This window comes from Bolinopsis microptera, chromosome 2, assembly GCF_026151205.1.
Source record: "Bolinopsis microptera isolate Bmic1 chromosome 2, MBARI_Bmic_1.0, whole genome shotgun sequence".
NCBI lineage: Eukaryota > Metazoa > Ctenophora > Tentaculata > Lobata > Bolinopsidae > Bolinopsis > Bolinopsis microptera.
The window spans coordinates 10,748,209-10,769,232 of NC_087073.1; the positions used below are offsets into that span (position 1 = coordinate 10,748,209).

At 38.6% G+C, this 21,024-nt stretch overlaps 1 protein-coding gene across 2 annotated transcripts in view; it reads right to left on the reverse strand.

Annotated features, from left to right (window-relative positions):
* Nucleotides 1-21,024, reverse strand: part of LOC134811671 (uncharacterized) — a 52,286-nt gene that overhangs the window by 1,916 nt on the left and 29,346 nt on the right. The gene's annotated exons all lie outside the window — the stretch shown is intronic.

The following is a 21,024-nucleotide window of genomic DNA, read 5'->3' on the forward strand; positions in this document are numbered from 1 at the left end:
TAATGAGATTTAATCTGGAGGATATAAACAAGAACACATATTTTTTTTAGTTCAGCGGACAGCGATTATAATTTATGAAAAGAATTAGGATGGGGTTCGTTCGCGTCCACTGTTAAGACCTTTAAGAACCGAAGTTCTATCACATAATTTGCTCATAGTCAGCCTAGAGGTAAGTCCCAACCCTTTTGATTTTATTGTATTTGAATCAGCTGACTCACCCCGTAGTTTCTTCATTAAAAATTTTTTAAAACCAGTGCTACGAGCAGCAGTGATAAAAGGGTTTACAACTGATAAAACCAGTGAGCAAAACAATCCGTTAGCATAGAAGAAATAGTTAGCATGATACGGGAACCCGTCCCTCACGAATATAGAGTAGAGAAACTGGATGCAAACCAGGAGAACAGCAGCCTGGATACCCCCTGACAACATGAGAATAGTAACGCAGCTTCGCCTATACATCTTCTGCTGGGTGTGCGCGCGTTTCCGCGTGTTGATTGTCGTAGTGCGCGTCCTGGATTTGTAGATCTCTCTCCCGGTGATCGCCGCGCACACTATACCTCCCATGGCAATGGTCATGAGTAATCCCCCGAATGCGAGTTCAGGCCAGTTGTCTATTTGTCCAGTGCCGTGTTTGAAGAGAACTAGTTTGAGTCGGTTAGTGCTGAATAGGAAGCGGTCCCATGTTGCGTTAAAATAGAAGTTAATACTGGTAATTAGCAGAGCTATGCCCATCAGCACCAACATGGGATAATCAATAGCACTCTTCCTCCGCAATACCTTCAGGGGACACTTGATACTGTAAGCTCTAGTGACGGTCATTATAGTGGTGGTACTGACGCTCATAAAGAGGATAAAAGCGAATACGGCGGAGTAAAGTCTCTGACCCAGAGTGGCGAGCACTTGATGAGGCAGAGGGATGGGGATGAGGAGTCCGTACACTAAGTAGGGGCACAAGATAGTGGTGGTAACAAAGTCCACCACGTTCAGAATCCTCAGTAGGATAGTGAGGATGGTGGAGGACCGGGAGAAGTGGAACCAGAACAGAGCAGGGTTCAGGAGTCCGGAGATGATGAATGCGATGATGACGATAACAGCGTAGATGGTGTTCACAAGAGTGTCGTAGCGGGGGTCACCCACAATTCCATTCTCCTCGTCAGCGCAAAATATCATGTTCCTTCCCTCTGGGTGGTTTGTGGTTGAAACTTTCATCAAATAATAGAGAATAATACAACAAGGAAACTTGGATAAAATCAATGGCGACAAAGAATGTTTAGGCTGGGAAAATGCTCGGACTATAAAATTCTCGGACTAAAAAATAGTTATATGAATAGAAAACTGTAGAACTAAATAATATTGAGAAACGAATTACTTGATAAATACAAGTAAAAGGAAAATAAATAAAAGGAAAATAAATATGTTATCACTCTATTAAAGTAAACCTTAAGAGCTAAGCGATTATGTATTTTCGTAACAACTAGAAAATACGCGATATCAGTTGGAGAAAGTCTTGTGAATTTTCTCTATAACATCTGAAGTAGTCCAACAAGTCAACAGAGTGATGATACCAAACAGCGGTTTAAAGCGAACTAAAAACATCAGAACGGCACAAAGAGTATTGAAAGAGCTTTAATGTTTTGATGGTGTTGATCTGAGATCTCATTGAGTGAGATACAATAGTTGAGAAGACACTTTATATACAGTGATATACAGTAGTTGGAAGGTTCATTTCAAGTGTTACTGTTCTTACTCAGTATTCCCACTATGTTCGCCCGAAAAACTGTCATCAGGAAAAATGCTCTGTGCAATGCATATAAGATATTATATAGTGAAATAGTTAGGTAAAAATGTAAGACTCACAAAAATCGAATACTCAACATTTTCATGTACTCAAAATTCCTGTCTATCTTTTATTTGTTTTAAAATTGGCTAAAAGTCAATCAATTAGAGCAAGAGACAGGGGTGTAGGAATTTACATTCCTTATTGCTAGAATTCATTTTCATAAGATGTTTTTAAAGCTAGTAGAATAGATTTAGATAAATAAAAAATAAACAAAAATTGGGATAATTCTTAGTAAATATGAAATAAATGTTTGCTAAATCTCTTACTAAAAATTAATGTTGGGAGGGCAGTTCATTGTAAAGAATTAAACCCAAAGTCAAATCCTCCAGATGGCGACTCATTTCTCACTGCTTAGTATAAATAACTTAAAGTTGTGCGATCGAAAAATGTGCCCTTCTATGGCCATTAATCATGAATTTGATATTCTATACTGTCAGTGAGTAGCAATGCTAGGTGTTAGATTAAAGGACCGATCAAACAACTAGTAAGGGTTTGTTAAAGTCATTAATTAAAGCGGTGTTTCCTCTTGAACAAAGAATAAGAAAGAAAAAGGAAGAACTGCGAGAACCTGTGCAATAACTTGAGAAGTCTCACAAATAAAAGGGAGAATTTGTATAGATTAAAAGATTGCGGACCTTTCAGTTTACTTATTTACTTTAGGTAACAATATGTTTGAACTAAACTCATCAACAAGACTCCTTAACGTTGGGGCAAATAAAACCATTAACACTGATATTGTCTAAATATCGCTGTAAAACCTGTTCATTGCCAAAAACAGCATCCCTATTCATCGAAAAGAGCCCTATTGACTGTTATTGACTGTCATTGTACTTTGAGATAAGAGTATTAAAGTATCAAAGAAGAGTTTCTACTGCGAATAAGTCGTCAGGAAAGGTGTAAAACATGTATAACTACTACTAGTAACTAACTAGTAACTAGTAACTAACTAGTAACTACTGACTAGACGATACAAATAAACGTCTCTGGTGACAGAAAGTTGTGATCATTAACTAAATAACATGTATGTTACAATCAAACTATTTACTTGCAATTTGCACTTGACCGCTCTGTGTCCAGTCTCAAAATGCGCGCAGTACTGAGTACAGTAAAATACGTAATAATACAGGGTGGGCCAAAAGTCAGTGTGCAAACGTTGGCCTTAATAGCTCAGTCACTGAGTGCCCAATTGAAATACTTCCTTCTGGTACGACTTAGCACCACCACTGGTTCGAGGAATTTGTCAACTCGAAAAATATTCGCGTTAATTTTTTTCAAATGGAGGTTCATTTTCACATTTATTTGATAGTTTGGATAGTCGGATCAAGCTAAATGTTATTGAATTGTGTTTGGCCATTCGAATTACGTTTGTCCTGAAAGAATTAGAACTGTAGCTTCTCAGATGACCGAGATATGAAGCATAACGAGTTTATTCATTACGTGTGATCAGGTGATTGGTTTACCTAATCACGTGATAAGGTGACCCCGTTAACTACCCCGTTAAACATTATAGGAATTGTTAAAGGTGCCCAATTAAGGTGTCGTGTCACGGTGTCACATAATCACCCAGTCAATTTTGTTAACGAGATACACAAAATGCTTAATAACTTCGTCATTTCTAATCCGTTTTGCCTCATGTTTTCAGATCATATGCAACATTTGATAATCTACCGTCTCTGACAAAAATTAGGCGTTCAGCATGTTCAGAGAGAACAATATAGGTGTTTTAATATTGAATGGGCGTGGTCTAAAATATTCGAATTTTCAAATTTTGACGACGGAATCCTCGAACCAGTAAGTACAGTATGCCATCTGCAAAGCAACAGCTCTCAAATATAAAACACGGCGGAGGTATAAGACCCAACGTTTGCACACTGACTTTTGGCCCACCCTGTATAATAAATTGAAATTTAATAACACCACTTTTATTTTAAGATACAACTTATACTCAGCAGTGTTTAAACTATTCATCCCAGAAAATAACTTACTAGCATAATTAATAACAATACTTTTATAAAACGTACTAAAATACCTATCTGTATATAAGGCTACAAACCGGAATTTTAATATTTGTAACACTATTTATAGTAGATGTTACCCACCTGGGTACTAGTATAACAATGATGATGTGTATACTGTATAGTAGTGCTATTATAACAGGACTCATATCACACAGTATATACCCTAATCAAGTATATTCTTTTGTCAATTTCCCCCACTTACGTAGTTTTCAGCAATATAATGCCGGGGTAGATATTGACTAGCAATAGAACGGTGTAGAATCAGTAGTCGGTATCTACACTGTAGATACCGACTACGCAGTCACTGGCATACCACAAATACCAACAGATTAGCAAGTCTAGTTTCCTCAAACTATATTTAGAACTGTTCATCACACCGTAATCCATAATCCCGCATGTTCCAGGTTCTAGATTGTGGGTTTGAAAATTTAGGTCAGATATTTGAGTTAAAATATGGATAAAATGAGGATATTTAATCAATCGTAGGATTTTAGGAGATGTAGCTGTGGGAATGTGTCAACAAGTGGCGGTTGGGAAGGTCTAGATAAACACGTCGTGTTAAAACAGCTGATATTCACTAACACTAATAGCTACATCCCCGGATATTCACTAACACTAATAGCTACATCCCCGGATATTTACTAACACTAATAGCTACATCCCCGGATATTCACTAACACTAATAGCTACATCCCCGGATATTCACTAACACTAATAGCTACATCCCCGGATATTCACTAACACTAATAGCTACATCCCCGGATATTCACTAACACTAATAGCTACATCCCCGGATATTCACTAACACTAATAGCTACATCCCCGGATATTCACTAACACTAATAGCTACATCCCCGGATATTCACTAACACTAATAGCTACATCATATCCCCGGATATTCACTAACACTAATAGCTACATCCCCGGATATTCCCTGACACCTTTCAAAATGTATCCTCAATATAATATCCAATACCTTGCCAGCAGCTCGACAAGTAGTTACTAATAACGGGGGCTCGGAAAACAAAGGTCATTATAAAACTTCATAAATTTAATCAATAATACGGAGGAAGTAGTAACTATGGTAACTGGTTAGTAACCCTAGTTACTATATAACGAGGGAGTCTTCTGAACAGACAGGTAACATTCTATAATGCCCATCACTAAGACAATCTATATTATAACTTTATAACATACCTTTGCGAACACGATATGGACAAAAACTCATGAGGGTAAAGGAAATATTTCTACGAACATAATAAATGAATGATAAATGATAATGAAAAATGAACTAGGAGAATATGAACACAAGAAGGTATCAAGAAAGGTGAAGCAGCAGTAATAATAGCACTAGCTCTAGCTACTGTACTAGTAATAAGCTACAACTGTTTTGTTATAGTTTCTTGTTTAACCCTGTGTGAACATGTTAGTTGCAACTTCAGCGGTAATAGTAAGTACAGTGAGCCCTACTTGAACTGATCAGCGCAGTTAGAGTGGAAAGCAGACCTAGTTTTAGAGAACTAAAGCATCTAACTCTAGTTGTAAAGTTACGGTACTCACGTAACCGTGGTTACAGTACTCAGGGGAGTGCTAAGTGTGAATACTGGTGTGAACACTGTTAAACAATACTTGAAGTACTGTTAAAACACACCCTCAAGTAACTTTTAAATATGGAAAGCAGTTCACTGGCGACCTGACTGTGCTCAGTGCTGGTACAATGTGTTCACATCCTGTTCACTGGGAAACTACTAACACTAACAAGACTGTTCACTGGGAAACACGCTTTCGCACCTTGCTGGGGTCTCAGTTCGAATATGTTATTATAGTATATATGAGTCTAACTTATAATCCAAAAGTTTCATACGTACGCATGACCGCCCACGTGCAAATTATATGAGAAATAGGAAGTTATATGGTAAAGAATACAACAACGCGCATTTGAACGTGCAATGAATATTGGAGCGAAATTATGATCAGTTTTGTTGTCATATTACGTTGTGTGGAATGTTTTACATTTAAGTCAGCTGTATCTTCGATCGGGATGGATATCTTTTGATTTGGTAAAAACTGACTATCAAAGAGTACTATTATCTTTCTCCTTGTGACCACAGATTTAATAACAGCTAAAACCGTCCTCAGTGCGTGCTGGGAGAAATAAAATGAAATAAAAGCAAACCAACTGGTAAATAAGTGAGACGGTGAAAATAGTAGGAGTATGGATTGGGAGAGCCTTGTTCAAAAGATTTACCGAATTGCTGCACTGGTGTTCTATTTTTATTCCATTTCCTTGTTTACCCATTGTTTTATGAATGATTATGTGATTTAAGGGGGAAATAGTAGGAGTATGGAATGGGAGAACCCGCTAAAGTTCACAACGTAACACGTAAAAAGGGAAAAAAGTCAAGCTTATGCACTATGCAGCGGGAGGGACGGTCAAAGTGGCGAGACGTTTTTAAGTGCTCTCACGTGACATATTCTCGATATACCGTCCCACCGGCACAGATTAGGTTATCAATTAATTATCACATAATCATGATAATATGATCTCATGCAATAGCCCAACTTGGGACAATTTCGACTTCGGAGTTTTGGCAGGAGTCATGCTGCATTATGATCTGAGAATAAGAAAGCGGAGAGGTCTTGGTTAATATTGGGTCACATCAAGTCATGGACTACGGAGACTGGAGAGGGTTAACAGTTCAGCATCTGAAGTCTATGCTCTGTAATGTGTATAGTGGGGAATAAAGAGAACGGTTCTCCAATTTACTGAATATAAACAGCTAATATAAAATGGACAAGAAATTGCAATTATTTTAGACAAATCTTTTGTTATATTATTGTCTTATTGTTTTCTATCGATATTTAATATTTATATTACATTAATGCATGCTGAAAGCGCTGGCCAGTAACGAATGGCGACGAAGGGATATTTTAAATATTTATCAAGAACCATTTGACAAAACCAAACAAGTTCAAGGCTCTCGATGACAGATAGTTGCCTAGAAGTCTAAATGACAGCTGTTGTAAGATGAAGCTCAGTGGTTTAAATGGCACGATGTTACCGTGCCAACTGCCAGATGGACCATTACTATTTTAAAGGCAGGGCTTAAAGACAGAGGTAAAATTAAATAAAGAGTTCAAACAAACAGGTGTACGAGATAGACAGATTTAATCATGAGCTACATTAAATATAATTGGGCCTTTTAATTGTTACTAGAGGTAACAATCACATGACCTGACTGATTTAAGTTGTAAACTTAAAACTAAGCTGCTCAAAATTGGTAGAAATTAATTTTAGTTTTTATAAATTACACGTTTAGTTACACAGAACCTCATAAAACAGGGAACTAATAATAACGCAAATAACGCTCTTATTGTTAGTCAATGATTGTGACAAATCCCAACCAAGCGTCCAGCTTAAAAACATAATATAAGACATCCAATATATTCTTCAGCCGGATTTCACTGTCGCAGTTAAAACGGTTTCAAAACTTTTAAATAAGTATTAACCCGTTAAGTCGACTGTTCGACCCGCTAAGTCGAAAAACCGCATCAGACTGCAAAAAATTGTCAGGCAAATATCAATCAAGATATGTTAGTAAAATTTCAAGTGACAGAAAAAAATTATAAATCATTACCAGAGAGGGTGAATCGGACACAATTAAACTTAATTAACATTTAGAAACGGAATGTTGTGTTCCAATCGAACTTTCTATAAAGTACCGCTCACTAGGCCGCTCAACCGACAATTAGTATCAAGGATGATATCAATTATCAGGGCGGTCTGGAAATATTTGGCATGAGGCAAATCCGCCCCTTCGCTCAGACCAAGGTGTTGTGATAGAACCAGACCTCGTCTATATTTCAGGTCGAATTGCCGCTACAATAAAAAGCAGCAAGTAACCTACGTGCCTTTTCCGTTCAATTCTGGTTATCTTAAACTCAATGCTTCATTACTTGTCTTAATTACTTGAGTTGTCTTCATAATTGATAATACTCTATGATTTAATTTAAAACGTATGAACTACTCCTTCAACCCTTGGAATTTAAAAAGCTCAAAGTTGGAAAGGTTACTGCAAACAAACGTGGTACCTCCAGGTTCTGGCGACTAAAATGTGTTGCAAAATGTTAAGAAAAACTTGCTGAGTTTTTCAAATAACAAGGGTGAATTCCATCACACTTAGCGCGCTATCGTGTGAAATAGTTGTTATCTGTATCTGTGTTATTAACCAACGGATGGAGGCCAGTTGGTTATTAATGAATTATATCTTAGCACAGCCAGGCACAAACATTAACTTGACATGAGTTTTATTAGTTTACTTTTATTCAAAGTAAAATTAAGGTTAATACTTAATAGTTACAAATTTTTGGTATCATCGTGTAGTCAAAGCTTTTCACAGGGCTACCCTCACTCTACGCTTACTTGAGAACCAAAACATAACGCCAATTTTAACAAAATTATGTTTTTAACCTAACCTAATATAAAACAACCTATTTACTGAAGAAAGCGGTCAATGTACACGAGAAGGTACCTGTATTATGTTAAGCACTATTCCAAACTCAGAGCAGAGAACGGCGTTGTACCTATTTGCAGGGAACGGCATATCATACAGCAGATCAGCTATAATCTTAGGATATTTGTCTTGTCATATTGCAGCGTTTCTATGCTAATATTATATGTAATGTATATCATTATTATTGAGAATGGATGGTATTACCGACAGTGCTATATGAATTATCATTACTCCGCATTACTAACTTAACATGATTATGTTAATACGGTTTCGACAGAGAATAAGACTAGTCTAAAGGCTAAGATCACAATCGTTTAACATATTTTAGGACCCTCATAATTGGCTCAAATCTTAATATAGGTTGCATGTCCTTGTGTAGGTTGGTCTGCACGAAGCCTCCTACAAGACCCCTAGTATAACTAGGTAACTAGTAGTAGTATAGTAGTAGTAGTAACTAACTAGTAGTAACTACTAGTAGTAGTATAGTAGTAACTACCCGGCCCCCGCACAACAAGGACATCCACTAGGTTCACCAAGAACAAATGGACACCAAGTAGTGGTAGAAGTTGTCTTTATGGTAAACAGTTAGGGAAATAATTTCCATGTGTTTGAAGTCTCATATCACAATAATCTTTCTTCAAAGTTCAAGTCAGATGTTTTGAGGGCTGTCAGCCGGCTAATAGCCATCTAACCTTTGGTCGGACACTGTAGGTTGGTCAGCACGGAGCTTCCTACATGAATCCTGGCATACCTAACCGTGCAACAAGGACATCAACTAGGTTCACTAAGTAAGACAAACACTTACCAGATAAAGGTTGGCTTTATAGTAGACGATTAAGGAAATAATTTCCTTGTGTTTGAAGTCTGATATCATAAAACTCTTTCTTCAAAGTTCAAAGTCAGAAGTTTTCATAAAATCTATTCTGTAGGTGGGTAGAGCGGGGAAGGAACTATAAAGCTCATAAGTTATGCGGAGTAGGAAGGCGCACGTTAACTTAAGGAATATGAAGCAACGGAAGTTAAAAAATAATAAAGGCAGTGCTTGTCCGTATACTGCCGGAACAGCAGTTACAACTTAGGAACAACCAAGAAGGCAACAAATCAAAGAGAATCTAAGGAGTTTAGTAGCTACCAAACCAACTATTTCGTTCAGTAACTAAAAAACCAACTATTCATTAAATTAACTGTTCTTGTTCTAGTTTTAGTTAAGATTATTCTAGCTCAATGAAGACATACCATGCTAGTTGCTAAGTTACTAGTTGCTAAGTTACCAGTTGCTAGGCCACATGGGACGTGTTAAAATATCAACTTGACACTTGACAGGCAGGCTGCTTTACAGTCTCCACCTGGACAGTACTACCTGTTATACTACTGTAAACAGCAGCCTACATTACAAAGGTACTGAGAGTTATGCGGAGTAGTACTGAGAGTTATGCGGAGTACTACTGATAGTTATGCGGAGTACTACTGAGAGTTATGCAGAGTACTACTGATAGTTATGCGGAGTAGTACTGATAGTTATGCGGAGTAGTACTGATAGTTATGCGGAGTACTACTGAGAGTTATGCGGAGTAGTACTGAGAGTTATGCGGAGTAGTACTGAGAGTTATGCGGAGTAGTACTGAGAGTTATGCGGATTAGTACTGAGAGTTATGCGGAGTAGTACTGACAGTTATGCGGAGTAGTACTGAGAGTTATGCGGAGTAGTACTGAGAGTTATGCGGAGTACTACTGAGAGTTATGCGGAGTAGTACTGATAGTTATGCGGAGTAGTACTGATAGTTATGCGGAGTAGTACTGAGAGTTATGCGGAGTAGTACTGAGAGTTATGCGGAGTAGTACTGAGAGTTATGCGGAGTACTACTGAGAGTTATGCGGAGTAGTACTGATAGTTATGCGGAGTAGTACTGATAGTTATGCGGAGTAGTACTGAGAGTTATGCGGAGTAGTACTGAGAGTTATGCGGAGTAGTACTGAGAGTTATGCGGAGTACTACTGAGAGTTATGCGGAGTAGTACTGATAGTTATGCGGAGTAGTACTGAGAGTTATGCGGAGTAGTACTGAGAGTTATGCGGAGTAGTACTGAGAGTTATGCGGAGTAGTACTGATAGTTATGCGGAGTAGTACTGAGAGTTATGCGGAGTAGTACTGAGATTTATGCGGAGTACTACTGAGAGTTATGCGGAGTAGTACTGAGAGTTATGCGGAGTAGTACTGACAGTTATGCGGAGTAGTACTGAGAGTTATGCGGAGTACTACTGAGAGTTATGCGGAGTAGTACTGAGAGTTATGCGGAGTAGTACTGATAGTTATGCGGAGTAGTACTGATAGTTATGCGGAGTAGTACTGATAGTTATGCGGAGTAGTACTGATAGTTATGCGGAGTAGTACTGATAGTTATGCGGAGTAGTACTGAGAGTTATGCGGAGTAGTACTGACAGTTATGCGGAGTAGTACTGAGAGTTATGCGCAAAAAACATCAACAATCTGATTTAATCGCAGGTTATAATACAGAAATGTTACAGAACATAGGCCACAGTTTACAGGCATTACGGTAAGTCGCCGGTAAGAACCCGTTTTTTGCGCGGTGGTTGGTTGACGATAAGTGTTTTAAGCTTATAAGTTATGCGGAGTAGCAAGGTACTATAATACCTATCAGTATAATATTTGATATTTTGTTACCTGGTAGGTCTTGTAAAAAATACAAAATACAAAATATGTGATGCTTCCCCAACAGATCACCCAGCAACTCATGTTACTAGAGCAGTACATCGTGTTATCTGTTAAGTAACATAAGTATCAGCAGGTGAGATCAGGAGAACTCTGAGTAGCCATTTTAACAATAGATGTAGAGTAGTAGGGCATTAGTGGGAACTAACCAACCAATTGTTATTGTGAGCACACTATCAATTGTTTATCTAACTATAATAAATTGGTGTTCAGATTTCAGCTTGCCTCAAAAGTGAAAAGTACGGTCTCGAAAGAGGAATTTCTTTAACGGAGCGACTACTAATATTGTGTATGAGTAATACACCACCTCACAAATAGTAGCGTCAGTAGCCGCTCAGTGGCAGATACTGGTAGATTATTGCCCACAAATCTTGCACCAAATATTTCCTGCAACGGAATGGCTGAAGGAAAGTGTTGCAAATTACCCATTTATTTCATTTAGAAGACAAATGCTAATTTTTATCATCGCTTTGAAATGGCCTAGGAAGCGGTAGATTTGTTGTCAAAATTGCTCGGTGCTTGGTATCTCAAGGAAGGACAAAAATCTTGCGCAAAATATTTCCTGCAACGGAATGGCTGAAAAGACATTTTGCAAATCACCTATTAATTTCATCTAGAGTTAGAAGACAAATGAAATTAGAAGACAAATGAAATTTTTATCATCACTTTGAAAAGGCCTAAGAAGCGGTGGATTTGTGTCAAAATTGCTCCGACTATTTCCTGCTAAACACTCGAACTAATTGCCTAATTTCTTTCAAGAATGACCACTTACAAAACGTTTATATTCTGTAAAGTGTTTTACGAGAAAGTGCACTTGTTATTTATTATAACGATGAATATTTAAATCGACTCAAGAGGGGCTAGATAAGGGGCTAGTAGTAGAACTAGATACGAGGGGCTACAATCGAAGGTTAAATATAAAAGAGAACACAGCTGTGTTGGGATTAGTATACTTAGTTACCTTGTTATTAAAAGTATTAGCTACTAACTACTTGTCAATAGTATTGGAGGGAGACTTCTACTAATCTGTTATTTGTAGTTTACACTCTTGTTTGGGAAAGATAAAGATTGCTACCAGTGAATGGTAGAGATTTCATATTATTGTTACCTTGGCAGTGATTCAACTTTAAAATTAAAACTACGGCCAATCGATACTACGCAAAACATGTTTACTTTACAGTTCTGTTCTATAAAGATGTGATCAGGAGCACGTGATAGAAGGATCACGTGGTTTCAATTATTCTTTATAAGGAGTAATTAGGGAGCAGTAATCATGTCCCGACTGCCAAAGTGCTAATTCTTAAGCTTCGACCTATCAAAATCCTAGTTCCGTCCTAAACTGATATAAACTACTATATACTTTATAAGCTGGTTCAATATCCTCGAGACTGGAGGGGGTCCTCAATGGTGTCATAACGCCCTGGGCTTCTCAGCCAACAAATAACATCGAGTAATAGTGACAAATAAACAAGACAGAACACTACATAACACTACATCGGGTATAAGGGAGCAGCGGAGGAAGCTTGCGGAGGAAGCAGCACTCATCCAGCTCATTAACACTAGGTAACAGCTTCAGAAAGCAGGATCCAGGAAGCTTGCGGAATAACAGCTTCAGAAAGACCCTCAAATTCACAAGTCGTTGTCACCGGTCCATTCCTTGATCTTTCCTTCCTACCCACTCAGGAAGCCTTGTATCTCAGAAAAGAATGTATTTGACATTCTTTTCTCATAGCACAATCAGTAGGGTATCAACAGGGTTTATTCCAGCACGTTCCATCGCATTTTAACTAGGTGTGAAGGTGGCTGATATCTGCTACAAAAACGTAAACGTTCCATAGCTACGCTAATTATGCTAATTATGCTAGTTATGAGCAGGGAAGGTCAAAGCGCTCAAATGGGCTTTAATCTGGTAATTTTCTAAGACTTAAAGTGCTCGAATATAGAATATAGATGTTAGTTCTTAACAAGAGAATATGTCGCAATTCAAATTCATGTTCAATTGGTTTTCATTGGTTTCATCTAAACTCAATTTAAGAGTAAGTTAAACGAACTAAACTATACCATGACTCCCACTGAAGTGAGGTTAACCTGGTTACCTAGGTTACCGGGGTTCCGCTCTTTCCGCAGCTGATTAAAAACCGAATAATCAGAATGTGAGCCATATAATAAGTAAGTAAATAACATAACCAACGCGTCAACTTTGAAATAACGGATTAAATGTAAAGTCTAGACTATAACAATATAGACTACAGTTGCATCAACGGGAGACTGGCCACTGGAGTGTCAGGAGTGCTAGCCAGAGTAGTATGCACTACTACTCCACTAGGTTAGTCGTGTCACCACTACTACTCCACTAGGTTAGCCGTATCACCACTAGGTTAGCCGTGTCACCACTAGGTTAGCCGTGTCACCACTAGGTTAGCCGTGTCACCACTACTACTCCACTAGGTTAGTCGTGTCACCACTACTACTCCACTAGGTTAGCCGTGTCACCACTAGGTTACCGTGTCACCACTAGGTTAGCCGTGTCACCACTAGGTTAGCCGTGTCACCACTAGGTTAGCCGTGTCACCACTAGGTTAGCCGTGTCACCACCTATGTTATTCTATTGTTACAACATATCACAACCTGTCATATGAAACTACTGCTCTTTGTAGCACGTGTTATTCTGATACGTTTAATGCTCCTTCTTGTCAGGTGCTGGGGAACCAAGCAACAACTAAAGATTCTGAGTGTAAATACGGGTGGTAACTTGCCTCATGTTGTGGGCCCGCCGCGCACGAGTGAGCGGCCATATCGTGGTTTTCGCCACGGTACTCATTATGAAATGAAATTACGATGAGGATCATCTTATTCATCAGTTAACAACTAATCATTAATCCTACTGCTATTTAGAATATTTATTTGGAAACACTGGCTGAAATGCCGCCCGAGCACAACGATTTTTGGGATTTAGTCCACTTGACCTACCACTAAATCAATAACTACGCTAAGTAAAGAACTTAATAAATAAAATGGCCCCGTCAAGTTTTGAGGAAACTCAACATAGATCACATAGGTAGGTAACTAAAGAGAAATAAATATCACTAATAACGATACAATGTTAATTAAAATAACTTGATCGATTATCGTTGCCATGGTAATATATAATGCAATGGGACTGATCACTATGTGCCACATAAGGTTCACTTGATAAGGAATATTCAAAATTGAGACTCTCCTCACAAGTTATAATGAACGCACTTTAAAATAAAGGTTATAAAGTTATCAAGATTAACCAGTCATTAACATGGTTGATTGAATTAATAATTGCATAATTATCAAACAATATAATAATAAATTGAAGTTTAATAACACCACTATTAAGATAAAACTTATACTCAGCAGTGTTTAATCTGAACATCCCAAAAAAGTACTTGAACAATAGATAAGGAGTAAGGACTGGTAAGTGGTAACTCAAGTACATGTCTCAAAATATACGGGTATGCAACATATTCCCATCAACTTACTTTCCATCTTTATAATATGATGAGATATGAAGATTGGAGATTTCTCCCCAGAGACTATTACTTTTCTGGGGAATTACAATAAAGCCGTTCATTCCCAACCTTTATATTTGACTTTTTGTTATATAATACGAAAAGAGGGCGATGGAAGAAATAGAATCAACATTTTGAAGGGAGGATGTTATTTTTCTTACAAATAAAAAAACACGAATTAACCTAGATCTATACAATTAAAATATTTATAAGGGTAATGAGTCAGAAATTATGCCTTTAAACAAGACTTCAGTAAGTAAAAACGAAAATAAGATTCCCATACAGAGTTAACAGGAATAGTGAATCTGGTTTATGCTCTTTTCAGAAGAAGGGACCGCACAACGACACAAATGTGACGGGTTGGGACCACACAACCACACAAAAGTGAATGGTTGGGACTGCACAACCACACAAAAGTGAATGGTTGGGACTGCACAACCACACAAAAGTGAATGGTTGGGACTGCACAACCACACAAAAGTGAATGGTTGGGACCGCACAACCACACAAAAGTGAATGGTTGGGACTGCACAACCACACAAAAGTGAATGGTTGGGACTGCACAACCACACAAAAGTGAATGGTTGGGACCGCACAACCACACAAAATTAAAAGTGACTGGTTGGGACCGCATAACCACACAAAAGTGACAAGTTGGGACCGCAAAACTACACAAAAGTGACTGGTTGGGACCACACAACCACACAAAAGTGACTGGTTGTGACTGCACAACCACACAAAAGTGACTGGTTGTGACTGCACAACCACACAAAATTAAAAGTGACTGGTTGGGACCGCACAACCACACAAAAGTGAATGGTTGTGACCGCACAACCACACAAAAGTGACTGGTTGTGACTGCACAACCACACAAAAGTGAATGGTTGTGACCGCACAACCACACAAAAGTGAATGGTTGGGGAGGCACAACCACACAAAAGTGACGGGTTGGGACCGCACAACCACAGAAAGCTGACTGGTTGGGACTGCACAACCACACAAAAGTGAATGGTTGTGACCGCACAACCACACAAAAGTGAATGGTTGAGGAGGCACAACCACACAAAAGTGACGGGTTGGGACCGCACAACCACAGAAAATTAAAAGTGACTGGTTGGGGACGCACAACCACACAAAAGTGACTGGTTGTGACTGCACAACCACAAAAAAGTGACTGGTTGGGACCGCACAACCACACAAAAGTGAATGGTTGGGACCGCACAACCACACAAAAGTGACTGGTTGGGGACGCACAACCACACAAAAGTGACTGGTTGTGACTGCACAACTACACAAAAGTGACTGGTTGTGACTGCACAACCACACAAAAGTGAATGGTTGGGGAGGCACAACCACACAAAAGTGACGGGTTGGGACCGCACAACCACAGAAAAGTGACTGGTTGGGGACGCACAACCACACAAAAGTGACTGGTTGTGACTGCACAACTACACAAAAGTGACTGGTTGTGACTGCACAACCACACAAAAGTGAATGGTTGGGGACACACAACCACACAAAAGTTAATGGTTGGGGACGCACAACCACACAAAAGTGACTGGTTGGGACCGCACAACCACAGAAAAGTGACTGGTTGGGACCGCACAACCACAAAAAAGTGACTGGTTGGGGACGCACAACCACACAAAAGTGACTGGTTGGGACCGCACAACCACACAAAAGTGACGGGTTGGGACCGCACAACCACACAAAGGTGACTGGTTGGGACCGAACAACCACAGAAAAGTGACTGGTTGGGGACGCACAACCACACAAAAGTGACTGGTTGTGACTGCACAACCATACTGATCGGGTCTCACATGAGGGACTGGTTGTGATTGGTGTGGTAGTATAGTTGGTGTGTGGCATAACGATTATAAAATATTAGGTTTTACCTCGACTAATGCCCTGTTAACGTAACTCCTCCCCTGGCCTCTTCCTCACATATTCTTATTATTACCAACCTTATAATGCTATTAGTCATATTTATTACTATTAGTCATGTAACGGTGCGTCACGAAACTAGATTGTAATAAAACTAATGATCGTTATTGAGCACAATATGCGGATTATTAAAGGAGACTCAAACTTTTAAAAACAGGCAAAAATGAAATAAATATTTGAGAGAATAGTTTAAGAATTAAAAATTAAATTAGACAAAGGGACAACATAATTACTTCATAAAAAGTTATTTGAATTATTCTTCATCATGTGATAGCCTACACACACGAGAGAGTAAATCACGAGCGAGTAATTCTTTACAAATGGTAGATGGACATTGGATATAAATATTTGCCCCTGCGAAGCATTATATTATTTTATAATCATTATATTTTACAAAAGGCCACAACCCCTAAAACTACCAATTATGTATCATATGACATATAATAATGACCCATAATTTTCCCGCAGCAGCCCTGAACAGGGATTAGACCTACTAATCTGAGTTCACTCTTTGTCTAGATTCCAATGCAATTGTTGATGTGAGTACTGAGTAGCGGCAATAAAGCCGCGATTTAGGAGCAGACTAGACCCAGAGCAAGCTGGACTCATTGAACTCGGCAGTAAATACGTCTTGTAATAGGAAGGTATTAGGGCAGAGTGTTTTAGGACTGACAATGATAATGGGCTGCTCTGGCTGGCTGTGGTAGCGGTTGTTAGTATAGACATCAGACATTAGACCCTCGCTATGATAAAACAGGCAATTTAGGAGTATTATTTAACATAACAGAACAAGAGGACAACAAATGAGGCCCAGAACAAAAAGACAACTAATAAGGCCCAGAACAAGTGAACAACAAAATAATTCAGGACAACAAGCCTGGGTGATTCCCGAACAACTACAGGATAACAAGCTAGGTTTATTCCCGGACAACAAGCTAGGTTTATTCTCGGGTGAACTGTGAACATACCCAAAACTGGAACGAAGCAAGGGTGATTTCAAGGGACAAGGAACTGAACCTCCTGTTGGTGTATTACTGATGGTGAGGTCATTGTAGCGGGCAGGGGGTAGGAGCCCTCCGTCTTCCTTTATATAGAAAATAGAGTCATATCTATAGTCATCCTCTCGACCTATCAGCAGCCCCGAATCACACAACTGCACCAATCACCGGGCGTTTCATATTTGTGTACACTAGTTGCGAGGTTGCTAGCACTTGTAGCAGGGGTAAGGAACCCCGGTGAATGTAGCACCCGCAGTTTACAGGCTTGTTAGGCTGCTTACTGTGACACGTGGTAAGTAGTATGTTACCATAACAACTATTGCTATAAGAACTGTTATTGGTGTGTTGTCATGACAACTGTGACTCGTGTGTGCTGTCACTTCTGTGTTAGACAGTGAGAGAGCAGGAACCGTTACTAAAAGTAAAACTAGCTATAAATAGAAACATAGAGGGAGGGATGTGTCTAGTGTTAAATTTAAGTGACAAATACCCTAAATAGAGGGAGTTTATTAAGATACTGTAGTGCCCACACGACACTACTACACATCAAGTCTGTGCGACTGGTGATCTTATGGCTTATAACATTATTTAAACACTGTTTATACAGTAAAACCCTTGGCTTACTTAAACACTCTAACATGTTTATTTTCGCATTCCAGGCTAGTCAAAGTTCATACCAAGCTACTAGAGGCTCAGACCAAGCTACTAGAGGCTCATACCAGGCTACTAGAGGCCAAGATTAATTCAACTATTTTCAATTCAAATTCCACTCAATTTCACTCTGATAGTGATAAAATTTAGAAATCGATCGGATATCCGGCTATAGTAAGTAGTTAAGAAGGTGCTTGGCCACATATCAATCAGAAATTTCATTAATTTTCATGAAAAATTCTCGAGGGCGAGGTCCCGAAAAATATTTTCGGCTCATAATTATCAAAGTAATATGAACACTGGAGAAAAGTTGTTTCCAGGAAAATGTTCGGTCCGAGTCATCCTCGATACGTACCTCTGAAGAGAGGCTCCCGCTTCCGAGCTCGCAATGCAAAGGGGAGGCCTGCCTTCCGAGATCGCATTACAAGGGGGAACCCTCGAGTCCAAAATCGTATATATATATATATATCGAAAAAACAAAAAATATTTTCGGCTCATAATGATCAGGGTAGTTTCATGAACTGTAGAGAAAAGTGGTTTCCAGGAAAACTTGACAAATTTTTTTTCGATTGATACGTACCTCTAAAGGCAGACTCCCCGCTTCCGAGGTCGTATTGCAAAGGGGAGGCCTGGCGCCTGCCCTTTGAGATTACAAAGGGAAGCCTTGACTACTAGATCGGATATCGAGGGTGATGTAGGACTTCGAAATCGGGATAGAAAACATAAAAACTTATAAATCTCGGAAATATTTTTACAGGATTGTTTTCAGCTTGGAAAGGAAAAGTACAAAAATTATGATATTTGAAAAAATAATTATTTTACAATTTGTACAAAATTTATACAAGGGGGGGGGGGGGGGGGGGACCCTTGTGTCCGAGCTGGAAAATTGTTAAAGGTTGAAATACGATAAAAGGGCAAAAATTGTATTTTTGGTGTTCGAATTGATATTTAGATTCTAGATGAATATTGTACTTAAATTATCTACTATGTACTATAAATAATGTATCTTAGCTAATAATAGTGGGAGCTATCAGTTAGTAAAATAGTAGGAAATAATAACAAGACTGTGATTAGACAAGACTTTAATATCGAGATATTGTGTTCTGTGGGGTTACTAACCTCTGATCTGAGGGATAACATTAAAGATTAAAAGTGAAAATAAGAACTATTTTTAGACTGCTGTGTTCGTGCAAAATATAGCGGGTCATTGGTTACAAAATAACACAAAATAGCAAAAAGAATGGTCTACTATAATACTAGCATAGTATTACTGTAGACTGCATTATATGGTATGCACGGTCTGGTAATTGATTAGTGGTAACTGATTACTTTTCTCGATGAAGGTGTTTATCTATATTGGAACATGGTTGAGCTTGTGATTGAGCAAGGCAAAACGCCCAACTGATCATGAAGCCACCTGCTACATTAATACTACACACCCCCCCCCCCCCCCTACTACTACTAGTCTCTCTTATAGCACGTATTGAATATATCAAGATATGACGTTCCACCTGCTTCATTATGGTCTAGTTGACATAGGATAACCTGACTGGAGACCAAATATTTTAAGCATATCATCTAGGGAGGTGATAACCGTCTAGAAATGGCTTTTAACACGAAAAGCTAACGAGTTCATGTTTCGTCTCGGAAATATGAACCCCTGGGCGGGATACCTATCAAGAAATTATACAAGTACCATTTATAAACGAACTCGCTTTACTACTTTATACTAGTGACTAATGACTATATTATATAGAATAACACTATTACTAGAATTAAACTATTTAATCAAGTATTTATACTGATAATAGTGTAAGTACTAGTTATTATATTACTATTTACTAGAGCCATATTCTAATACTAGTTACTAGTATTATTTTATCACTATACTATTACTTCGCCACTAGTTTAGTCACTAGTATAGTAATTACTCAATTAGTATCACACTACTAAAAGTGTTATCACGCGTACTCGACCTCCTAGTTTACCTCCTTTAAATAACTAAATAAATAATAAATAAAGTCACATTTTATACAGTTATTTATCGATAAATATTTGTGTCAGTTAAATAAGAAACTATAGAACAAACAATATCATAGAACTGTTAGTAGCACACCCGCTATATAAACCTCAGCAAGTTGTATTACTCGCAATATTAGAGTAATACGGCTCTTCAAGAGGGCTAGAATCATCAACTTAATAACACCAGAATGTGTGGTGTGTCTGTTGTGTCTGTCTGTGTGTAATTTCCGAACGGTTATACAAACAAAACGGTAAGAGTTACGGGACTGGTTTTTTTCAGGATTCGTGCGGACAAAAATCTGATGAAAGTCCATAAGCAAATTTTTTAAAAATCGGCCGGTGGAAAGTGGTTTAATTGACAGTTTTGTACCACATATGTTTGCATAAAATAGCTTGAGCAGAACGGCAAGAGTTACGGGGCTTGCTCTCTATATCTCATTACTGTATAATAATATGTAGCTGCATTTAAGTAGCGTCATAATTGCGTTAGCCCGGGGAGATTCGCTGTAATGTAATACCATAAGCTTATTAGCAGGGGAGGGGGACTGTTAGTGTTTGGGGTCTGTTTGGACTGCAGAGAGAGAGAGAGTTCATACGACAATGTTATGGCGTGTTTTCAAATATAATATGCGGGTGTGGTGCGGATTTAACATGTAAAGGGGTTAATTTCTATAACGATTAAATAAAAATAGAAAGCGGTTCAAGACGGAGTGATGAGGTGTAATATTCGGTGTTCAGACCTTATGATCGTGGAATGTGGTGCCTCA